At 57.2% G+C, this 23212-nt stretch overlaps 1 protein-coding gene across 2 annotated transcripts in view; it reads left to right on the forward strand.

Annotated features, from left to right (window-relative positions):
* Positions 1 to 867: 867 nt before the first annotated feature.
* The window catches only part of Kiaa0513 (KIAA0513 ortholog), a 43179-nt gene continuing 20834 nt past the window's right edge, over positions 868 to 23212 (forward strand). Inside the window, exon 1 of one of the 2 annotated variants that reach the window (XM_023705155.1) lies at positions 868 to 1000. The gene's annotated coding sequence lies outside the window, so the exon portion shown is untranslated. The remainder of the gene's footprint in view (positions 1001 to 23212) is intronic. The other variant, XM_004644970.2, reaches the window with a different exon arrangement.

Here is a 23212-nt window from a genome sequence, read left to right on the forward strand (position 1 = left end):
TTTTCCCAGCAAGTCCTGAGTCTGACAGGACTCAGCTCTCCAAGGACAGCAACCCTGCTGGGTCAAGGGACAAATAGTTGGCCATCCATCCCTCTGCATGTTCATTTTTCTCTTGAGAGGCAGAACTCTTGTTCCCCCTGTGAAGCCCCGCTGTGGAAATAGCTTTAGAACACCCGAGGCAAATTCTTTACTCTGCTAGGCATGGGAACCGAGCTTGACAAAATCCCAAATTACTGGGAAGGGGGTTTTACTTTTTCTGGAACTAAAGAACTTACGTAGGTGGCATTTCTACCCGCTCCCAGTCCTAGGGATGGAACCTGGGGCCTCACACATGCCAGGCAAAGGCCGTACCCCTGAGCTGAACCCCAGCCCCCAACTTTTCTCCTTTTAAAACTGGAGAAACTAAAAATAACCCAATGACCCGGACGTCATGTTTACCCTACTGTATGAAAAGGTCTCAGAAGCTTTAAGCAGTTGAAGTGGGAGCCCCCAGTCTCAGAGGCCCGGATGCAAAACCTCAGCTGGCCTCCACCGCCCTTCCGTGCCGTGGTCGTCACCGGGTTTATAAACCAAGTCCTCTCATGTCCTTCCCCTCCGCCACACCGGTGCAGAAACTGGCATCTTCAAGTTGGGTGGCGCAGGACCTGAAAGCAACTGGATCCCAAGTCCTGGCTCCATGCGGGCTTTCTCCGCCCCCCCTTGAGGTCGCCAGGTCGCTCATCCGCCTGCGCCAAAGCCGGATCCTCGCAGAGTGCGTGCCCGGCGCTGCGCAAAGATCCCACGGACGGGGCGGGGCGAGCAGCCGGAGTCGCCGTCACGTGTCCCGAGGGGGCGTGTCCGCGCTTGCGCACACCGGAGGGGCGGGCACGCCCACTGACTGACGGCTCTGGCCGCAGCGCCTCGCCGAGACCCGGCTGCTTGGAAGCGGCGCAGTGGCCGCGGCAGCGGATCCGACGGTGCAGCCGGCTGCCGGGTCTCCCGCCTGACGGAAGCCGCCGGGGTGAGAGAGGGCTTAGGGCCTGCCGCGCTGGTCTGCAGGCTCGAGAGGGGATAGCGCGGGGGTGACACCGGGAGCTGCGGAACGGGGACTGGGTCTGGAGGCAGCGCGGGGGATCGGCGAGGGGGGACAGATGGCAGCGCCGCAGGGTCGCGGGCCGCGGAGCGCTGTGGGGTGGTGAGGGTCAGCGGGTGGAGGAAGGGTTTGTGGGTGGCAGGGACGCGGGTCTTCGCGGGGTGGGGCTCGGACAGGCTCGGGGCCCCGGCCGTGCTCAAGGCTGTCCCCCGCGGCGCTGGCAGATGCTGTCGCCCAGTGGCCCCGCGACACACTGTGTGTCCTGAGCAGAGGATACCCTGACTCGGGAACGGGAGCTGCTGCGTGGCAGCAGAGCACGGGCGACAGAGGAAGAGCTGAGGATAGGACGCCGGCCTGTGGCCTCCCTGGCCACAACGCCTGTGCTGTTTCACGCTGCTCTGCCCCGGGGGCCAGCGGGCAGAGGCTGGTGGGCACGGCAGTGTGCATAGGGCTTGGGAGCTCCCTTTCGGGCTCTGGAGACTGCAAGGGGTCGAGCTCCCGCTTCTCAGGGGCGGGTCATGGGCCCCTTCGGATGGCTCTGAGTTTGCTGGGGCGCTGGGGGGCTGGATGTGGGAAGACGGAGTGGAGAAGAGGAAGAAGGTTCTGCCAGCTCAAGTTTCTCTGGGCATAAGTGCCAACGTGCAGAAGGAGCAGGCACAGGGCAGGCCCACGCGGTGGTGGCTTTCCGTGGACCAGTGTCCGTGCAGGCTGAGAGCTGCCAGGACCCCTGCGCCAGCCACACCATCCAGCCCTGTAACCGATGCCGCTGTTCAGATCCATCCCATTGGAAGCAGCAGCTGTCCTCAGCCCAAAGCAGGGCAGCAGAGATGCTTAGCGCTGTTGTGGGGTAGGGGTGGGGTGCTTAGAGCTTTCCTTCCATCCTCCCCACCCCTTTGTGGGGGAAGCAGGGCTCCCTGTGGTCCAGTGTCTCCCTGCTGCTGTGATTTTAATTCCCGCTTTGTTCAAAAATAGGACCGCCTGCACCTTTGCAGCTTAGGTGATAGGCTGTTGAAATCAGCTCAGTGAAAAAGTTGACTCATGAGGTTTGTTTTTTCCATCCAAGATACCAAGGGGCTCTCGGGCCGGGGGCTCAGGCCGTCATTGGTGGCAGCACAGTGCTTCCATCTCTGGTTTCGTTCTGAGGCTCCTTCCCGAGCTGTCGCTCGGATGGCAGCTCTGCTTCCTCTGTGTGCTCCTGTTATGTGAGGGGGTCGCAGCTGAAGCCCTGAGAGGCCCCCCAATGTGGTAGATAGTCCAAGCCTGGGAGTTTGTGACCGCGCTTCATGCAGGAGAAGATGCAGCGGAGCCGGCAGCTGTGTTTCTGGCCTTACGAGAAAAATGTAGTTTTTCAAAGGTGATTGCTTTATAGAAGCCCCAGACAGCACTGAGAGGGCTGCTTTTGTGGGGCCCTGCTGTATGCCTACCTCAGTTTCCTCTTCTTCCTCTCCTCTCTCGCTCGCCCCATCTTCATTTTTACTTTCACAAAAGGGAAGCAATCAGGTTAAAAGAAATACAGAAAGCAGAAAGTCTTAGGGCATCAGCCACCACCAGGAAGGGAGGAGGGAAGCCCCCTGCCTTGATGGCCTGAGCCCTTAGACCTCACCAGGTGCCGTGCACCACTCTCTTAGCTTTTCTTGCTCATGAACCGGGGAGTGTCAGGCAGTGTTGTCCCTGCATCCCAGAAAGGCAATGCCAAGGGTTAATCCAGCTGCTGATGCCAGATGTCACAGCCTCTCACCCAGGGGACCTGGGGCAGATGCAGGTGAGCTGCCTCTCCCACCAGGGGCCCTGGCCCTTCCCCACGATGTCCTCCACCCCGGCCACTGCCCGAGCCTCCCTGGCCAACCAGTGTGGCTCACCCTCTTGCTTTTTTAGCCCACACCAACTCAGATTTGTTTACAGGCTTTGGGCAATCTAGAAGGAAGTGAGATTGCAGAGCGTATCTTTGCTCAAGAGCTGGCGTTTCCAAATCATTCAGGTGTCTTCAGGCGTGTGGTGCAAGCGAACAAGGCCATTCCGGAAGAGGAATGTTGCAAATCTCCAGGCGCAGCCCAGGAGTCATGTTTGCTTTAATCAGGGCTTTATACGTGGCATTGTATGGGTCAGGCTGGCCCCCACTCCCACCACGCCCCAAGGCACAGCTGTGCTCAGAGAAGAACAAGGTCTGTCCCGCCCTCTGGATCTAGCAGCTCTTTCAGGACCTCGGGAGGCTGCCTGGTGTGTGTTTCAGCAAGTTGGCAGTGCAAGGCAGAGTGGCAGAGAGGGCTGGGCACTTCGGGTCTGGATGAGAGCTCCCGGCGGCCCTGTGCCTACACTGTTGTGTTCATTTCTGGACAGTACCGTGTAATGAAGGTCATAGGAGAAGAGCAAGAGGACTTACTGTGCCTGCTCTGGGGTGACTGGATGAGGGCTGATGAGGGAGAGAACCAAGAACCAGGGTTACAGACAGCTCAGGTCTGTTGTAGAGCAGAACAGATATAGTTGGAAAGTCCCAAAGTCCCTGGTGTCTTGAGATGGGGTTTCTCTATGCAGTCCTTGAACTCTCAGCAGTTCTCGTGGCCCAGCATAGTGGGGCTGAAGCTCAGAAGTCTTCCCTGACCTCACCTGATGGCTCTTGCTCGCAAAGGGCCTGCCGTCTTTCTAGGCCTCGCTCAGTCAACCATGGGGCCTTTGCAACAGCTGTTCCTTCTGCCATATTCCCATGGCTACTTCCCTGTCATCCAGGTAACTGAGTGTCTGAGTTATTTTATACCCGACATTCCAAAGTGAAAGGGGGAAATGTTTATTTACCATGTGGTTTGTAGGGGTTTCAGTCCATAATTGGCTGGCTCCAACACGGGATGGTTTGGTAGAGGGGCACTGCAGAGGAGAATAGTTCATGGCCCAACAAGATAGCAAGAGCCACAAGGGGCCTTACCAGGATCTTTCAGCCCCTTTTATTTTATCCAGTCTACTAAAGGTGGGCAGCATGCCCCTGCAACCCCAGTGACCTTGAGCCTAGCATTGTACCATGAATCAACCCCAGCATCACTCACCCTCAATCCAGCCACCTCTGAAAAAGCCTCACCTGTGACCACATGAGGCTCTGGGGGACATCTGAACACAAGCCATAACGCTGCTCCAATGCCACATCTTCCATGGGACCTTCCCTTAGCATCAAAGTTGGGTCTCTTTTCCTCTGGTGACAGTGCATCCAATCACACTGCATCTGTCTTCTCTATAACAACATCAGAATTGACCTTGTTTATTGAAAACACTTTTATTGTCTGTTCCCCATGTGCTGTGCATTAAGAGTGCCTAAAACAGTGCCGGGCACATAGTAGGGACTCATTAGGAGTTTGTGGAAGGCATGAGCTTCTGAGGATGAGACCTGTTTAGGGGGGGAGGAGTCGCTGCTTCGGCAGGTGCTGAATTGGCTTCCTTTTCCTGGAGATGAGGCATCGGTTGCTGGCTGATATTGGGGAGAAAGATTCAAGCACTGTGCAGAGAAAACCTGCTCATTTCCTGGGGCAGCTGGAACAAAGCGCTGCAGACAGGGTGTCTCAGAACAACAGAAATGTACTCTCTCAGAGTCCCTGAGACCAGAAGTCCACAGCCAGGGCATCGCAGGGCTGTCTCCTTCTGGCCTCTCCCCAGCCCCTGGCTCTGCCTCCATGGCCATGAGGCCATCTTGTTCCTGTATGTGTGGCTTCCCATCATCTTCCCTTCCTGTCTATACTGCTGTTCTCACTTCTCAGAGGGGTGCAGAATGGGCCTAGGGTCACGCTGCTCTACGGTGACCTCATCCTACTTCACCATACCATGAAGACCCTGTTTCCAAATGAGCAGAAATTCACAGGTGCCAGGGTTAGGGCTTCAGCATTTATCTTAGGGGGACACAGATCAACCCATGAATGTTGCATCTTCAACATCCACTGACACTCAGGGGAAAGGGTGGCAGAAGGTTATTTGTAAGGGTAAAGGCAGGGATTCGAGTATTTTCGAGGAAAGCATCTGTGATCCTTGCAGCTTTCCAGGAATCATGCAGTGTTTATGTTTTACGGGTGAGGGTCCCCAAAGTGAAGCAGTCTACCCAAGGGCATGAAGCTGTTAATGGACAGAGGTGGCTGATGACTGCCTGATGGGTCCCCGCTTTCCCATTGCAGCACCTGTGGCTTCTGCCCTTCCTGATAGGATGCAGGTTCCCCAGTGGCCTCTGAAGGGGCTCTGAAACATCGATTTAGACTTAGTGGAGGAGCCGCTCCTGGTGCTGCCAGCTGGCCGCTGCATAGAGGGGCACTGATGTCAGGAGAGGTTGTGCCCACCGCGCCCTTGCAAGGCCTGGGGCTGAGGTGCCTAGAGCTTTGGACCCCGCTGGCCATAACAGCAGCGAGTGAGCCCTCCAGAGCCCACAGAACTTCCTCCTTCTGGGTGTGGTGGGCAACAGGGGACGCGGCAGCCTGCCTGTGCGCCTGGAGTCTCTGCCGCCTACCTTTATCCTTGCCCTTACCAGGCACCCCGGGATCCTCCTTGGTTTATTTGTTGTCCTTTTGACCCACGCACCTATTACCAAATTGAAATAGCACACACCCCCCCGTGAAGGCAGCATCTGCCTGCCTCTTTCCTCACAGTCCCCAGCTTCTCATTCCGTCGGTTGGCGCTCCCATTGCCAGCACCTCAGGTCTCCTCCCCAAAACCCAGCGCGCCTTTATCCTGCAACTGTCACAGCCACCTTCCACCCCGAGGGCTGTGCTGCCGCCCGCCCTCCCTCTCTCCTGCCTTTGGCACCCTCGTGCCTCAAGAGTCCAGAGCTAGTGACAGCACCCCCCCAGGGAGCCTAGGGGGTAAGAAGGGGTCAGGAGGAGTGACCTGAGAGGGTACATGGGGGACAAGTGGGGACAGTGCATCTGTGGGTGTGGCCCTCAAGTCGTCCCAGCCTGTGTTTATTGGGGTTATTCCCAGGCTGGCAGTGCAGCCTTCATAAAAGCAGGCGGAGGAGGCCAGCAGTGCTGTCCCTGTCACAGGGGAGGAGCCAGGCAGAGGCAGACCCAAGCAGGCTATGTTCCTCTGGGTTCCTTGGCTCCCCACTTTGCAGCTTCCCTGAGCTGAGCACAAGGCACCTTTGAGGTCCCTTGTGGGCGTGTCCTAAAGGCCAGCTGGGGACAGCACAGAGCCTCTGCCTGCCTGTGCCAGGCCATCCCGCTGCCGCCTGTTGCCTCCCTGTCTTCTCCCTGTGTTCTCAGGGCCCAGGTAGCCCTGTGCTCCCCTAGTTGGCACCCCTGGCCTGGGCTCATCTCCAGGCTGTGGGAGGAGAGCTGCCCTGTGTGTCCTCTGCTGTGGTCACGCCTTCTCTGCCTCCTTCCTTTCCTCTGAGAGCTGTTGAGATCTGTTCTTTATGTTCAAAACTCCACCCACTTCAAATATATAATGCAGTATTTTTAGTAACTTTACCGTGTGGTTCGACCATCACATTTAATTTTAGAATGCTTCCATCACCCAAAAAAGAAACCCCTCAGCATTGGCAGTCACTCTGTCCTCCCAGTCTGTTCTGACCCTGCGCGTCCGAGCATTGGCGGTCAAGGCCCTTGGTGCCAGGTTCCCCTGTGGCTCGCCCTCCGTGCCATGCATGAGTCCTGATGCCTGCTTTGTCATTAGTTAGAAATGAGAAAGTGCAGCACCTCCGGTACCTCCGCCTCCAGCACCCGCCTCCCATCTTGCAGATGAGCCTTGGGCTTTGGGTGGACAGGCAAGTGACAGTGCCAGCAGGTGTCCTGGGCATGACCGAGGCAGCTGCCGCCAGAGCTGGAAGTGGGTGGCTAAGCCTCATTGCACTTTAGGGTTCTTTCCAGAAAAGAAAGCACAGGATGCAAATTAGAGGTAAGAAGAGGAGGGAGGGCTTTCTCTCCTGACTCCTAACCCTGCTCAGGGCAGTGTACACCCGTGTAGACCAGATCAGATGGTTGCCGACGCCCTTCCCCAGGTGTGCCCAGAGACGTTTTCCTGGCTTGGCATCCCAGCCAGGCATGACTCAGCTGTGACTCACAGCCGCAAAGTGGCTGGGGAGCTGGGGAAGGCGGATCTGGGAGCAGAGAACAAGCACCAGATGGAAAATGCCAGAGCAGCGTGCTTCCGAGGCTGCTGCTTGGCTGGCGTGCTTGAGCTGGGGGGTGCAAGGGCTTCTGGGCAGGGATGCAGACCCCGGGTGCAGGGAACCCTGTGGAGCTGCAGGAGTGCCAGACCCTGGGATCAGAGAACGCTCCAGCATTACAGAAGATCAAAACAGTGTTTTCAACCTAAGCCATCAGGGATGTAGTCCCAGAGCCCAGTTGGAAATAAAAACAGCTTCATTTAGCCTCTCTGGAGGAAAGAGGATGCTCGTCATCCAATCTGATACGAGTAGAATGAACCACTTGTCTCTGCTCTGGAAAGGAAGTGGCCTCGCTGACCTTACTTTGTGCCCTGGCCTGGGAGCTGCTGAGGGCCCAGGGCCACACGTGGCTGGGGCAGGGGAGGCATCCCCCACCTCCTGGTCCTGCTTCTGTTGTTGCACAAGTGGCGTCCGTGCCTCACTGTGGCCAGCATACTGCTGCTTCCAGAGGGACAACCTATCCTGGTATTCCCTGGATTCCTTGCCCATTGCTCTGGGATATAACCCCAAACTCTTAACTTGGGCCTCTGGGACCCAGCACCCTCTGTGGCCCTGCGTGCCCCACAGAGCCACCCGTCTCGGCCCTGGTTGAGTGGCTGGGTCCATGTCCACAACAGTGCAGTGTCCTTGTGGCTTCCTTGGGCTGCTGACCAGAGAGGGTACGTCCTGTGCTCACAGGCAGGGAGCGTCCTGTCCCTGCGCAGGCCCTCACCTGACCCCGTCTAACAGAAATACAGACTGTCATGAACCAAGTTTTCAGCAGGCACAATAAGCATGAAAACAGGCAAAATTAATTATACTAATAGATTTTATCTAACGAATACCCACACAAATCAGCGTGCATGTTGTCTAGGACAGCTGTGGTTGCCCCACCTGGGAGGTGCTCCTGGCACATGTGGCTAGAGGCCAGGCATCCCCTAAGCACCAGCCAGGCATGGAGGACCAGCCTGGCCCATGAGCCCCCCTCCCGTAATCAATGAGGCTGCAGGGCTGAGCAGCTCAGAGCTGCCTTGCTGGTGTCAGGAGGGTGTCTCATGCTGTCAGGTAGCTTTGCGCAGACCCTGTCTTCCCCTCTCGTTCTTCGAGTGTAGACTCTGACCTAGCAGTTGCTGTCCTTGGAGGGCAGGCTGGGTGTGAGCAGCCCTGGGCGAAGGCTTTTGAGAAGAAAGGAGCAGGCTCATCTACGGAGGCCTCCCAGAGTCAGAGAATTGTGCTCCCATGTCTTTATGGGTAGAAAAGTGGTTACTGATGAAGGTTTCAGTCTCAAGGCTTTGGGGAATACTCCCGAGTGTGAACTGAAGTTGCGCTAGAGGAGGCAACGTCTTCTCCCCTTCCTGACTCCAAGCAGGGCTAAAGAAGCCTGCGTCAGTTGCACGGGGCTGCCAGGCCCCCTCGCGGCCACCTCTGCACCATCTGTCCCCAGTCCAGAATAGCCTCCCTTGCCAGCTGGCACCACAGACTCCCGATCTGACCAAAGAACGCTTCTTTTAAAACCTCTCCGGTGAAAAAGCGCTCCCTCCTGTACTCCATCAGCACCCACATCCAGAATCGTAGCTCTCCTCCCTTGCTGGGATGGTTTCGGGGTGTGTCTCCTCAGGTTTCTGGGACAGGAAGGCTCGTAGCCTGCTCTTCTCTGCCTCCCCAGTTCTGTTGCGCAGCAGGGCTGGGTTGGTATTTGCTAACCAGCAGGCCTGAACTCTGCAGAGTGGGCCTGCTCTCTGCCCGTCCGGTGCTGCCCTGTCCAGATGGGGCAGTGTCTCGTTCAGCTCCTGCAGGAGCCCCTGCTGCCCTGGGCACAGAAGACAGCCAGGCCAGGGAGGAGCAGCCTGCCTCGGCCTGCTGGAGTCCGTGTGGGCAGAGTGGGCTGGGGATTCCACGGGCAGTCGTGGTGTGACCTTGTAGACCTGACATTCCCATCGCTCTGCTGCTCTGGGGCTCGGTGACCCGCCTCAGAGCCGTCCCCTTTTCCCTGTGTGTCCATCCCCTGTCTCCGTCTGACAGGCCCTACCCATTTCTTGGAAGCCTAAAGCCTCAGCTGGCTCAAACATACTGGGATTTCTTTTGACTCATGAAGTCTAAGATTAGTCAGCATGCAGCTGTCTGCTCCCACTTGGTGGGATCGTCCCTGGGTCCTCATCACCGTTTAGTCCCGCTCCCCCATGGTGTTTTCTGTCTAGCCCTGCATAACTTTGGTGAGACCCCAGATGAGCCCTCCTCATTCTCCAGTCTCCCCAGAAGTGGAAAGGGAAAGCTTGTGCTGCTCTGGCGGGGGCAGTTTCCAGCCAGGCTTCCCCATCGCTGTGCCCAGCAGGAGCCATGGAGGCCACTCCCTGCAGGCTCGGCCCAGCGTGGTGCAGCTCGCAGGGAGGTTTAGCTGTGCTACTCAGCTTGTGCTATAAGGACAAAGCGCTGGGCAGCTGCATCAAGGACCCCAGAGGTTCAGGTCCAGGGCTGCTCCCCTGGCATCTGGTGAGGGCGGCACTTGGGGCTGGAGCGTGTGGGGGGGCAAATGGCCCCGTCCTGAACCTGAGCAGGAAGAACAGTGGGCAGGGCCCGCAGCCCCTGTCCCTGGAGACACCTCAGTGCTGCCAGCCTGGGCCTGCGGGCCCCACGCCCCTGCTGCAGGCCTCCTCCAGCCCCCGTCCTGGCTCTACGCCTTGGAAACGCAACTCTTCTTGGGCACGAAAGGGCCGCAGCCATAGCAGGGGGATGAAGGAGATGCGGCTCATTGGTACTGGAGAATTAACTTGGGGGCCAGGGGGCCAGGGTCAGCTTGGTGCCAGCGTGTGCCCGATGTCTGAGGACGCTGTCATTCTATTCAAATATGAGTCTTTAGGGAGAGAATTATTAGAAAAATGTGATTCCACGTAGCTTTGGTGATGAACGGTATAAACATCTTTAAAATGTTTAATAAGGGAGACCTCTCATCTCATACCTCAGATACTCTAGGGCCACAGATGCCACCACTGGGTGGCGGAAGCATCCCCCATCTCTGCATCTCTCTGTCCCTTGCATCTCTTGGTCTCCTGCATCTCTGTCTTTGTATCTCAGTGCCCCCCCCCCAGTTACCTAGAGCAACCCAGCAGGACAGTCTGATCAGAGGTCCACAATGAAGTGACATTTCTGTCCCTCCCTATCATCCTGTGGGGCACACTGAGTCTCCAAAGCGCATTTGATCTGACATTAAAGCTGAGAACCTGGCCTGGGATTTCGGGAAGATTTCCACATCTGTAGCAGACAAGGCAGCAGGGAGCTGGGGTGAGTCGCCCCAGGGTGAAGAGGCCACCTGTGTCTCTTGTCCTGGCAGAGGAGACAGGGCCTCTCCCTAGCTTTGCTGGACTGTGGGGTGCGACATCTCTGGGTGGTGGCCAAGTGAGGGCAACGCGGCTCCTCCCTGGCCGCAGGGCCCTCAAAAGTCCACAAGGATGAGGGTGTGGCTCACATCCCTAGCGGGGCCATTCTTGTCTGTCCTTCAGTGGTGTCACTGTGCCCTGGCAGAGGAGATGATGTCCAGTTGACTGGGATGCTTCAGACGGCCCCTCTCCCCGTCTTGGTTTACAGGCAGCCAGATGGACTGTAACAGGGTGCCCTGGGTTGGCACCCTTTAGTGCCCTGTGGCCTGGGCCCTCACCCAGCCCACAGCGAGGACGATGGGCCAGTGGTGCTGGGTAGAGGGTCGAGGGGGCCAGGGCCTTGTTCAGTGCTGGAGTGAGGTGCCGTCGCAGTGTCCTAGGGGGTGACTCAAGCCAGCCCTGTCCCAGTGACCCCACAGGGAAGCCTGGATATATTTCCTTCCTCCATGGCAGCTGTGGAACCCCTCACCCCCCCCATTGCCACAGGCAGTGATTATCCCAGGAAAGCAACCCCTGGGCTGTGACCCTCGTGCTCGCCTCGGTGATGGTCCTGCTGTGGAGAAGAGGCCTGATACAGATGGGTAGCAGGGAGAGACGGCTCTGGGCAGAGGGCGCGGCCCACCTGCTCTGAGCCCAGGACTTCTGTCTGCCAGACCCTGTGTGTCACGGTCCTTCTCCCTTGCCACAACCACTGTCAGAGAGTCGCTGCAGAGGTGAGCTGGGCCATCTTTGGGGTGGCTGGGTGGAATGAGGGATTGATGGAATGAGACTTGCACTCTCAGGAACCTGCCTGTGACTGAGGGCCACTGCTCAGGGAGCAAGGGACAGCGGACAGCTGAGGCAAAGGTGGGCTCCGAGCCAGGCCAGGGCCATGCTGGCCGGGTGCGGGTCCAGCCAGCCATGCAGTGGGGACCCCTTTGCTTAAAACGTGGAATTACCAGGTGCTAAGCGCTTGCTATGTTCTGACACCTGGCTGCATCTGTCTTTTGATTAAACAACACAGTGAAATTGGCCCTTTTGGGGGGTACATTTGACTCAGTCACTCTTCTCTCATTACTGGGATGAAATACCCAACACCCAAACTTAAGGAAGGAAAGGTTTATTTAGCTCACGGTTAGTGGAGTTTTCAGTCCATACTCGGCTGGCTCCAAGGCAGAGCGGCACACGGCAGAGGGCAGCCATTCATGGTGGCAGAAAACAGCAAAGAGCAAAGGGAGGGGCAGCAGCTGAGGCAGCTAGCCAGCCTCTCTGCCTCCCTCATATTGTAGGAAGGCCATCCACCCAAGTGCAGGGGTAGCACTCACACCCATGATCCCAGCACTGGATCATGAATTAACCCTAAACTCGAGAAGCCGTCCCAGTGACTGCATGAAACTTTGGGAGACATCTAGACATAGACCGTAATAGCATTTTAAAGCATATGTTATATGCATATGTAGTGTAAAGCATATGTAACTACTGCCATATCCAATTAAGAAACTTCCATCACCCTCCAGGGCCCCAGAGGACCCCTCAGTTCTGGTGCCTGGAAGCACCCCTCCCTCCTTTGGAGAGTGTCCCAAGGAAGAAAAGTGCCAAGGAAGGCTCTGCAGATGGGCTCTTGCCGTGTGTGATGCCGATGAGGGTCACTGAGGTGTGCGTGCTGCTGAGTGGTCTGTTTCCAGTTGCTGTAGACATGATGCTGTAGGCACTTTTGGCAGGTGTCACTGTCACATACTTCTCTTGGCCGGGTGGGTAGGTACACATGCAGGGGCAAGAGGGCTGGGCTGTGTGTTAGGCATCTGCCCACTGTGCAAGGAGCTCTCGAGAGCATCAGGTAATGAGCGCGTGGGGCCGGGATGCTCTGCCCTGGGACCAGAGTCCAGACCTGCACCTTGGGTGGCTGCACACAGTGACTTCCTCATGAAGAGCAGCTTGGAAATGCAGTGTGATACGGGGAGGGGGTGGCCCAGGTCAGTGCCCACAGGGGTGATGGCGGTCAGTGCTGCCCTGGACCGAGGGACGGATGACGACTGTCCCCGGGCAACCCCGGGTTCAGGCACATTGTGCTTTAGCTTTGTTCACATGTTTTCTACCCCTCAGGCTTCCTCTCTGACGCTGCATTGTGTAGAATGTGTTATTTAATTTCCAAGTGCCTGGACGTTTCTGCTGCTGATTTCTACCTAATTCCATTACGGTCAGAGAACATACTGTGCACTGTCTCAATTGCTTTGAATTTGCTAAGGGTGGCTCTGCAAGGCAGAGCACGTGGTCTCAGCACACGTTCCACGTGCACCTGACGCTCGGCCTGCCGTGGTTTGGCCGGGTGTCCATCCATGCATTGGTCACCTCTCAGTGTTCTTGCCGGTTTTCTGTTCATTACTATCAGTGGAGTTTTAAATCTCCAGCTGTAATCAGATTCATCTCTTTCTCCTTTAGCTTTTTGTTTCACATATTCTGAAACAGTGTTAAGGCCACAGGTGTAGGGTTTTAATATCTTGAACAGTGGGCGTTTCCGCGTTGATGGTGTTTCTTCTTATTCCTGGCATGGCTCTTAGCTCTGATATGCACAGCTCTCTGTTGGCTCATGTGGCTGTAGTGCAGTCTGCTATTGGCATCGTTGAAAGCGCTGAAAGGTTTTCCACCACAGCCGCAGTGTGTCTGTCTTTCACTGTTAATCCACTTACATGATTTTACTTGGAATTTTGTATAAACAGCATATAGTGGGTGACATCTTTTTTTATCCATTCTGATAAAGTGACCCAAGGTACCCTTCCTGCTCCACAAGCCAGGCCTAGGAGGGCCACCCCAGGGCCTGCCACGCTGCTGCCTCTTCCCAGTGTTGGGCCGGGCACCCCAGAGGAGCGGGCATGGCAGAAGCCCACCACCTTGGTGTGCTTGGCATTGTGATGTGATGCGCCGTGACACGACTCCCAGAGACGTGGGGCGTCAGAGCCACCCTGGGGCGGGGCGGGGTGCGGCGGGGCTCCCAGCTCACCACAGGGGAGTGGCACTCAGGATCCGCCCTCCTTGCACAGGGGCCAGGCTGATCTGCTGTGCATCGCTCCAACTGCGGTGTGTGCACTGCTGAAGCGAGCCGTCAGGATCTGGGTTAAGCAGAGAGCCACAGGGCCAGGGTGTGCCTGGCCAGGGAAATCGTCGTCTCCATGGGAAGGAGGAAAATGCAGGCGAGTCAGGTGGGAATGAGAGTGTCCAGCGTGGGCTCACTCCAGGGCTTCCGGGGCTCTGCCCCTGGAGATCCCTGGTCCTGCCTTCTCGGAGGATGAGGCAGGGTGGTCCTCAGAGCCAGGCTAGCTCGCAGGGGCAGGGATGTCTGTGACCAAGTGAGCGTTGTTCCTCCCGACGGGGACAAGCTGGAGCATCCCTGACTGAAGGTTTAGGGTTCAGGAGCCCCAGAATCTGAGACCTTTGAGCAACAGTATGATTCAAGTGTAAAATTGTACACCTGGCCTATGTTGGGTCACTTCAAAACATAGGTGCAATGAAAATGTTGTGTGGAGTTCCATTCATGCTGTGTGTCAGGTCCATGTGGGGAGCAAGTGAAGTGGTCCCCCCCAAAACGCCCCCCCCATGTGTGCAGATGCCCTGAGCACTTCTGGCCCAAAGCACTTCAGATAAGGGACACCCTGCGTTAGAAAAGCTGCAGATGGAGAAGTGGAGAGAGACTTTGCTTCGAGCCTAGTGGAAGACACCACGGTCTCCAGCAGAAAATCACTAGTGTGCATCTCCTGCTGCAAGTCTGATTGGGCCCTGATAGAGAAATTGGTATTAGTAGCTTCCACCAGGAGGTGGGGGGACGATGACAGGGCTTTGGTACAGGTCTGTGTTGTAGCCCATGTTGGCCTCCAACTCCCAGTCCTTCTGCCTCAGCCTCCCGAGGCAGACTGGCAGGCCTGCGCCCCTGCCTCCTTCCGTCCTTCCTCTCTCTCCAGAAGGCAAAGCTTCTGTTGTAGGCACAGTGGTGGCCGACTGAGGTGAAGGTCCTGCCACACTCCCCATCCCTGGGTCTATGCCTGCGCATGTGTGTGTGTGTGCGCGCGCGCGCACGCTGACAGACACAGACTGGCTGAGGACAGCGGCAGTGTCCGGCGGTCGAGTTCTTTTGCTCACTGCCTCGTGGACAGAGCAACCTTCACATACCCGGTGACAACAACATCTGAGCCAGGAGTGGAAGTGCACTCTGGGAGGCTGGGGCAGAAGAACTACCAGCTCAAGCCCAGCCTGGCCCATGTAGCAACTTAGTAAGACCCTGTCTCCGAGTAAAAATGAAAAGGCTGGAGGTGTAGCTCAGTGCACAGGCCCAGGGTTCCATCCCCAGTCCCCACCGCCTTACTTAGAATTTTGTACGGCAGGCTGGCCATTTGACAGATGTCTTCTTATTAGTTCATTTGTCACAGTGAGTGTGGAAGGCAGGGGACAGCCAGGCACTCCCGCGCTGTCACCACCACACTGCAGTCACAGGATGCGGCTCTCCCACTCTGCTCTCCGGCCATCTCTCTGAACCCAACACAGACGTTTTCCACGAGGCTGCACCCTCTCCACTGCTTTCGCTTGTGTCCTAAGCAAGTGCCCGAATTAAGGCAGCCATGCTTACCCACACTCCTGCTGCACACTGAGGTCGTTGTCAGTATTTTGCATTGTCAGTGTGGCTGCGTGTAGGTTTTGGGGGTCGTGAGTTTGTGTTGCAGCCATGGGCTATGTCCAGTAGGCTGTATCAAGCAGGCAGACAACCAGAGTCAATGGGCTGCCTCAGCACGGGGGCCCCGGGAAGCCGGGGTGAGCCATGGACACGTGGCACCACACACAAGGCCTCACGGAGTTCTGCCTGTGTGGCTGTGGACAGTCGGGTGTTGGCGGGGGGATGAGGGTGTGCGCAGTGGGAAACAAAGTCACAGAAGGGCACAAGCAGCACGGCTGGCCCAGTACCTCTAAGGGAACAGGTATCGGAAAGCTCTGCGAGACTGCGTGGAGCAGTGGCCGTGGCCCCTCTTACATTGGCTGCTGGAAATCTGTGTGGGCAGCGTGACCAGCTCCAGATAGAGAACACCTTGACTGCCAGCCAGAGGTAGCAGGTGTCCCAGGTGGGCAGTGCTGGGCCTAGTGGCCTTGATGCAGCGAGCTTGCTATAGCCTGCCAGGGACTCCTGCGTGCAGGAAGGTGAGCTGCCCTCCTCCCATGGGTGCACAGATGTCTTCAGTCCCTGGCTCTGAGCTCTGACCTGTTTCGGGCCTACAGGAGCAGAGGACCAAGCACAAGAGGATGGATGATGGTTCATTCCCATCCTGGCCATCCTGGAGTCCACTGGAGAAAGCCCAGGTCGCAAAGCTTGTAGGGAGCCTCTCTTGCCGGTGACCAATCCATGCTGTCTCCTCACGGGTGCTCAGGGAGGAGCTTGTTTATTTTGCCAAATTTCCCCCAAAGAATGGGAAGCTAAGTTAGTCACTGTCCAAATTGCATCCAGCTGTCCCCAAATTGTTGGCTGTGTCCTTTTGTTAAAATACTGAAATTGTCCACCAAGGGAAGGCCGTGCCAGGCAGTGGCTGGGAATGTTTAGTTACAGTGGAACCAACTCTAAATGGCAAGGATTCATGGAAAACAGGGCCTTCAATGCAGCCTTAAGCCAGGGCTTAGGAACCCCTCAGGTGTCACCTGTGACCAGCCAAACGTGGGCAAGGTGCGGGGTGTGCGTCTGATGCTGTGGGTGCCTTTGAGCTGGGTTGGCCCCCTGCAAAACGTATAGACCTGGAGCAGCCTCGGCCTCTGGCCTCCCTCCTCCCTTGGGCGCTGAACTGGGGCCTCCTGGGCCTTGGCAGCATGCCAGAGTACGGTCTGCTCTGCAGCTGCTCCTGGGAGGTCGCTGCACTGGGCGGGGACATGTGTCTCTTCCTTCTGAGTCCCCAGCACGTAACACCTCCAGGTGCCTTCAGAATGGGCCTGTGAGGCCCCAGTGACCCACAGCACTCTTTGCAGACAACTTCACCCGCCTTGCTGTCCTCCTGGGTTAGGACCAGCATACGGCCCCTTATCTCCTTTGCCTGTGGACTGTGAACCAGTTTAGTCGTTTCCTTCTTCCCAGAGGTCATAAAGGAGGGGCTACTGTTTAGACGTTGCAGTTGGGAAAAGCCACATGAAGTGTCATAAAATATTATCTGAGAGGGAAACAGCAGGAAACCCCAGGAGCCCAGTGACCTCTCCCTGCCACGAGCCCTCCCTCCCACTTCCTGCTTCCCTGCAAAGGCCCTAGAGGGCCACTGCAGAGGGGGACACTGCCTTGCTGCAGCCACCTGGAGCCACTGCAGCAGCCCGGTCCTCACCACCTCATGACACCCACACGGAGTCCACTGCCTTCTCTCGCAGGCTGCTCACCCCACTCTCAGTGTCCCAGTTTCTTTCCAAGCCCATGTGACATGGCCAGGACCCATAGCGTGCAGGTGGGTTCAGCGCAGGTGTCGGGTACTCTGCCCATCCCAGCAGCTCTCCCCATGTTCCTTGAATCCTTTTTAGTCTTCACAAGCATGCATCAAATCAAAATGCCTCTGGCGGGGCCAGGGAGATGGCTCAGTAGAATGAGCACTTGCCGGACAAGCACAAAGGCCTGAGTTCAATCCCTGATTCCACAAAAAAAAGAAAAAAAAGAAAAGAAAAAAAAAGCCTCTGGCAAGTTTATTATTTTTTTCTAAAGCTGCGAATCCTAGAGGGCTACTGTGCTCGTAGGGTAAGGAGACAGGCCTTGGACGGGTTACTGTGGTGTGCTTGTTCCTTTCACGGTGTGGGCTGAAGCCGTCCCTGGCTCCAGTCAGCTGCTTTTGTCAGTGGTCACTGTGGAGGGAGCGGGTCATGGCCATCAGCAGCCCGCCCTCTGGTTCCTGCCAGTGTGCCCTGCGCTGTGTTGTGCCTTTGAGCTCCCCTCCAGCCCCTCACTGGTTACAATGAGTTGCTCTAGGGCAGAAGCTGGGGTGTGTCTGCATCTCGCCTGGCACGCAGGGGGCTCAGCAATTCCAGAGGATGAATGAATTCACAACATGCCTTTTGGCCTCAGCCCATTGCTGGGAACTGCTGGTCTCTCTGGTACCAGCTGGGTCACTCTCTCTTACCTGTCCCACTCAGCTTCTCAGCCCCCTACTGTCCCCCAGTCACCATTTACATTCTGGTCTGAGCCATCAAGAAGGTGCATGGAAGAAGGAGGAAGAGGGGGAGGAGGGAGAGAGGGAGGAGGGGGAGGAGGGGGAGGAGGGGGGGGGGGGGGGGGGGGGGGGGGGGGGGGGGGGGGGGGGGGGGGGGGGGGGGGGGGGGGGGGGGGAGGAGGGGGAGGAGGGGGGGGAGGAGGAGGAGGAGAAGGAGAAACTGAGTTTGCCCATGGGGTGCAGGCATCTGTCCCCTCAGACCTGATACAGTTCAGCTGGCACTCCTGGCACTCCTCACCCCACAGGGGTGTGTCCTGGTCTGCCCCTCACCTGTGCCGTCAGCTCAGCCAAGGGGCTCCTCCTGCACCTGCCTCCGGTTGGGGCCCAGGTGTGTCTGTGCTTAAGAATTGCTTCAGCAGTGAGGCTGTGACCCAGGCAATTCCATATTTGGTTTTGCTTAAGAATGCGGGGTGAAGAGCCGGCCAGATGGCTCAGCAGACTAAAGTGCCTGCTTAGGCAGAGCGCAGTGGCTGGGGTTCAATGCCCGGTGTGCCGTGCCGACCCTGACCTCGGGGCACACTGAGATGGCGATTGAGACTGAGCATGGTGGCCTGTGCCTGTAATCCCAGTGCTTGAGAAGCTGAAAACAGGAGGATCACTAAGAGCCCAACCATGTGTAGTGAGACCCTATAGACCCTATACTAAATACATTTTAAAAAGGGGGTAGGTGGCTGTCGTCTGCAGCCTCCGCTGCTGCTCCTGCAGGCCCAGTGGGTTCAGTGGTTGCACACAAGCATGCTGAAATGCAGCATTCTGCCACCCCTTGGCTGCATGGAGCTTGCTCCATCCTGGTCCTTGGAGCTGGCGTGGTCCTCTCTAATCCCTGCTGTGGCCGTGCTCCCCCGCTGTCCCAAGTCTGTGAGCATGGCCGGCTGCCACCCACCTCTGCACCTTCTCAGGGCCCTCACCAAGGCTCTCCCACGGTGTCCTCATGCTGTGTCCTTGCGGTGGCCCTCCATGCAGCCTGCATCTGCTTTGCAGAACCCGCTGTTGAGCACGGGGTCTCCCCTCACCCCTCTTCTCACCCCTCTGCAGCCCAGCAACTTGGCCCTCCGGGTGAACAGTGTGAGCTGTGATTCCTGACTCTTGGCCCCAGGCCCTGAGCTTCGCCCCTGCCAAGCCCTGAGCTCTCCCTGTGTGGTCTGGGCAGGGCCCTGCCCATCCCACTCTGACTCCCACAGGAGCACCTCAGCGCTCACCCTCTTCCTGAGCACCTCAGCGCTTGGTGGGCACTTCTGCGCTTCCCGCACTCTCCCTCTGCTCATGTCCCGGCCCCTTCCCAGCTCAGCCCTCCGGGAGCTATGACCTCATTTCCCCGACACTCACAGCCCTGTGAGTGTCTTGGGCTCAGGGCTGCAAGATCAAGATCCTGAACGTGGGCTCCTGACTGCCTCAGCGCCCCTCAGCTCCACCTCCGACCTTTTGCCCTTGGGACCAGGAGGATGTGAAGGGCCCCTTCCAAGGCTACTTCTCAACGCTGCCCAGGACAACTTGTAGGGCTCAAGGTCCCAAAGCCTCTTGGGTTCAGGACACATTGGGAATGAAAGAGCCCACAGGGCCACGCGGCAGCTGCAGTTCTTACCAGCATGGTTTCCAGGCTGCGCATGGGAAAGGCCATAGCCTTCGCAATGTGGATCCCCTCCTGGGGTGTTCCCTACCCCATCTCTACCTGGCAGAGATTGGCACAGCAGATCTGCTTGTCACCATGGGCTGCATGACAAGTGGCTTTACCTTCTTGTGGAACGGAGCTTTTACTGTCAGGGTTGGGCAGCCACAGTCGTGCCAGGGAAGGAGAGCAGGTCAGGTCACAGGAAAGGTCAAGGGTGCCTCTTCCCTTAAGACGTCAGGTGCTCAGGAGCTGCGCAGATGGCCTACACCACCAACGCAGAGCACGGGCAACTTACGGCCTCGGAGAATCAAAGAAACCCTTCGCTGTAGCTGGGCAGAGGTTTTAGGTCAGTTTCCTGCCAGGAAGGTGAAACGATGGGATCTAAAATTCTTTCGGTCTTGACAAATTCATGTGCAAAGTGTTACTTCTCGCTATTAAGTTAGAATTACACTTTGATTACTGTAATGACAAAGTCTTTAAGATAGTTCTGAAAAAGGGCAAAATGTTAAAACTGCTGTTTGTTTTCACGACTCTTCTAAAAATGAGAAGGCTCACAAGAAGCCAATGTGGCGTGGGCCCTCCCCTGGCTGGAGGGGCAGTGGGGTGGTGGAAAAGCTCCCCAACACCCAGGCACACGGTGGCTCTGGTGCCCACGAGGCACCCTGACCTCCAAAACCAGCTGTCTCCATGGGACTGCTGCGGGCGCTTGGCACAGACCGTGCAGCCTGGCTTCCCAGATGGCCTCGGGGCTCGGACACGCGCGCTGCAGGTGTCAGGAGGGAGGGCTCGCTCTGCCGAGAAGCTCAGCACCCTGGCGTAGGGTCCCTGGATGCAGCCGCAGCATCCTAGGTGTCTGCAGGGCACATGCTTGGGCAGAGCCCTGCCTGGTGAAGAGAAAACTGTCGAGGTCCCAGATGCGGAAGGGCAGCGCCACTCCGTCTCCACGGTGTGGGCAGGGACACTGGGCTGACTGCAGGGCCTCTTTCCTGGCAATGGCTGGAAGGCAGCGCTGAGAGAGGAGACCTGGGCGCTGGGTGTGGGACTGCATTCTTTGACAGCACCACTTCCCTGCCCTGGTGAACTGTGTTAGCTGACGCCTCACCGAGCTAGTTCTCGGGGCCAGGAGCTGTGTGCGCTTCCCTCATGGGGATCCTGGGCCCAGGCAGTGCCTGGCAGGATACATGCTCAGTAAGGAGCTGCTGCTGAGCCTCCGTCCCAAGGTTCCCAGGGAGCTCTCCCGGAAGCCAGCTGCTACGCTGTCCCCGCCCACCCCATCCTGACTGCACCTGGGACAACATCCCCCACTGCACTGGCAGTTTGTCAGGAAACGCTCGAATGCCTGTTTATTCTGTACGTGGAAGGATAAATTCTGCAGGATCACTTATGGCCTTTGGAGCAACTGTGCACCAGTGCTGCCGAGGGCTGTGACAACACAGTGCCACACTCCAGTGGGCCAACAACTTATGCCAGGTGAAGAGGAGCTCACTGGGGGCTCAGCTCACTCCTGTCACCGTGCTTTCTACAGAGGTGCAGTGCATTAAGCATGTACAAGCAGCCAACAGACCCACCGCCAGAGTGCGCACACCTCCCAGGAGGCACAAGGCTCGTATCTAAACACCAGGCAATTGGCAGAGTGGCCAGGGCCTGGGGAAAGGTGGCTCCAAAGACCCCAGGAGCACTCGCGGTACACAGATTTCCAGGGAGGACCATGAGTCCCATCAGGAAGTGGCGCTGCCCTTCCGCATCTGGGACCTCAACAGTTTTCTCTTCACCAGGCAGGGCTCTGCCCAAGCATGTGCCCTGCAGACACCTAGGATGCTGTGGCTGCATCCAGGGACCCTACGCCAGGGTGCTGAGCTTCTCGGCAGAGCGAGCCCTCCCTCCTGACACCTGCAGCGCGCGTGTCCGAGCCCCGAGGCCATCTGGGAAGCCAGGCTGCACGGTCTGTGCCAAGCGCCCGCAGCAGTCCCATGGAGACAGCTGGTTTTGGAGGTCAGGGTGCCTCGTGGGCACCAGAGCCACCGTGTGCCTGGGTGTTGGGGAGCTTTTCCACCACCCCACTGCCCCTCCAGCCAGGGGAGGGCCCACGCCACATTGGCTTCTTGTGAGCCTTCTCATTTTTAGAAGAGTCGTGAAAACAAACAGCAGTTTTAACATTTTGCCCTTTTTCAGAACTATCTTAAAGACTTTGTCATTACAGTAATCAAAGTGTAATTCTAACTTAATAGCGAGAAGTAACACTTTGCACATGAATTTGTCAAGACCGAAAGAATTTTAGATCCCATCGTTTCACCTTCCTGGCAGGAAACTGACCTAAAACCTCTGCCCAGCTACAGCGAAGGGTTTCTTTGATTCTCCGAGGCCGTAAGTTGCCCGTGCTCTGCGTTGGTGGCGTAGGCCATCTGCGCAGCTCCTGAGCACCTGACGTCTTAAGGGAAGAGGCACCCTTGACCTTTCCTGTGACCTGACCTGCTCTCCTTCCCTGGCACGACTGTGGCTGCCCAACCCTGACAGTAAAAGCTCCGTTCCACGAGAAGGTAAAGCCACTTGTCATGCAGCCCATGGTGACAAGCAGATCTGCTGGCCGGGAACACCAGGGCTGAGCTGGCCAGCGTCTGTGCCTTGTGATCTCTGGCAGGAGAGGGCTGACGGCTGCACTGCCTTCAGTGTCGTGGGCCCGGGTTGTGTCACTGGGTGCCATGTGTCCCATAGGAGGCACCTATCAAGGAGGACGTGGGTGAGAATCAAGCGTGTTCAGGAAACACGGGGCCTGCAGGAAGAGCTGCTGCACCCCGAGGAGGCGCTCTCAGCCGGCTGGGCACGCGTGGAAGTGACTCCTGCCCCAGCCTGCACCTGCACACTGCAGCCAAGTCCCCTCGGAAGTCAGTTGGCAGCTCAGGACTGCCCAGACAGGGCCACCAGCGCGTCACCGCGAGAGCAGCAGCCTCAAGCTGGTGCCCAATGAAATGGTGGGAAAAAAGCTGAAAACAAAACACTGCTCATTGCTGGAGCCCCGAAGGGAATGCGCACAGTTGAGAATGATTTGTGTCCGTGTGGTGGAAATCGGTCCCGTCTTCCCCACTTTCCACAACTTAGGAGGAGGGAGAAGAAGCCGGCATTACTAAGCACTGCGGAAGAGCAATTTAACAGGGATCAGCACAGACGCGGTAGGAAAGGGCGGGCCCTGGACTTTCCCTGCTGGCTGTGGGCCAGGGCTGTCCTCGCATGGCATGGCAGACTCCCCAGCTCCGGCCTTAGTTTGTGTTGTTGTTGTTGTTTCTGGTACTCTTAGACTCAAATACCTGATAGTCGGAACTCAGTGTTTCTGGCCTCACCACATTTTGGCTAATTGTATTTGCTTCCTTTTGCTATTATAACAAATTACTTCAAGCTACACATTTACCAGTGTGTGAAATTTACCACATTTCACAATTCTAAGGGCCAGAAATTCGAAACCCACCTCGGGGCTAAGCTCCTTCCTGAGGCTCTGGGGGAGGATCTCTTCTCTCCCTCTCCCTGTGTCTGGTGGCCACAGCCTGCACTCCTTGGCCTGTGGCCTCCTCCTTCACTTTCAGCTCCAGCATCACAGCTCTTCTCTGCCTCTGACCCTGTCGTGAGGTCCCTTGTGATGATGGCAGGCTCACCTTTATAACCCAGAGTTTTCTTCCCAACTCGCAGTCCTTAGCGTAATCCAACTGTAGTGTGCGTCACCACAGGGCAAACGGTGGGCAAGGTCCCTGAGCCAGGCCTGTGTCACCAGCCCTCCTGGTGTGTGGCCTGCTGCTGGGCAGGGCAACTTGGATGTCCCAGTCTGGTTTACAGCTGGGTCTGCACCTGTGCTGACACTGCTGTGCAGCCAGCTTGCTG

This window comes from Octodon degus, unplaced genomic scaffold (genome assembly GCF_000260255.1).
Source record: "Octodon degus isolate 3935 unplaced genomic scaffold, OctDeg1.0 scaffold00215, whole genome shotgun sequence".
Lineage (NCBI taxonomy): Eukaryota > Metazoa > Chordata > Mammalia > Rodentia > Octodontidae > Octodon > Octodon degus.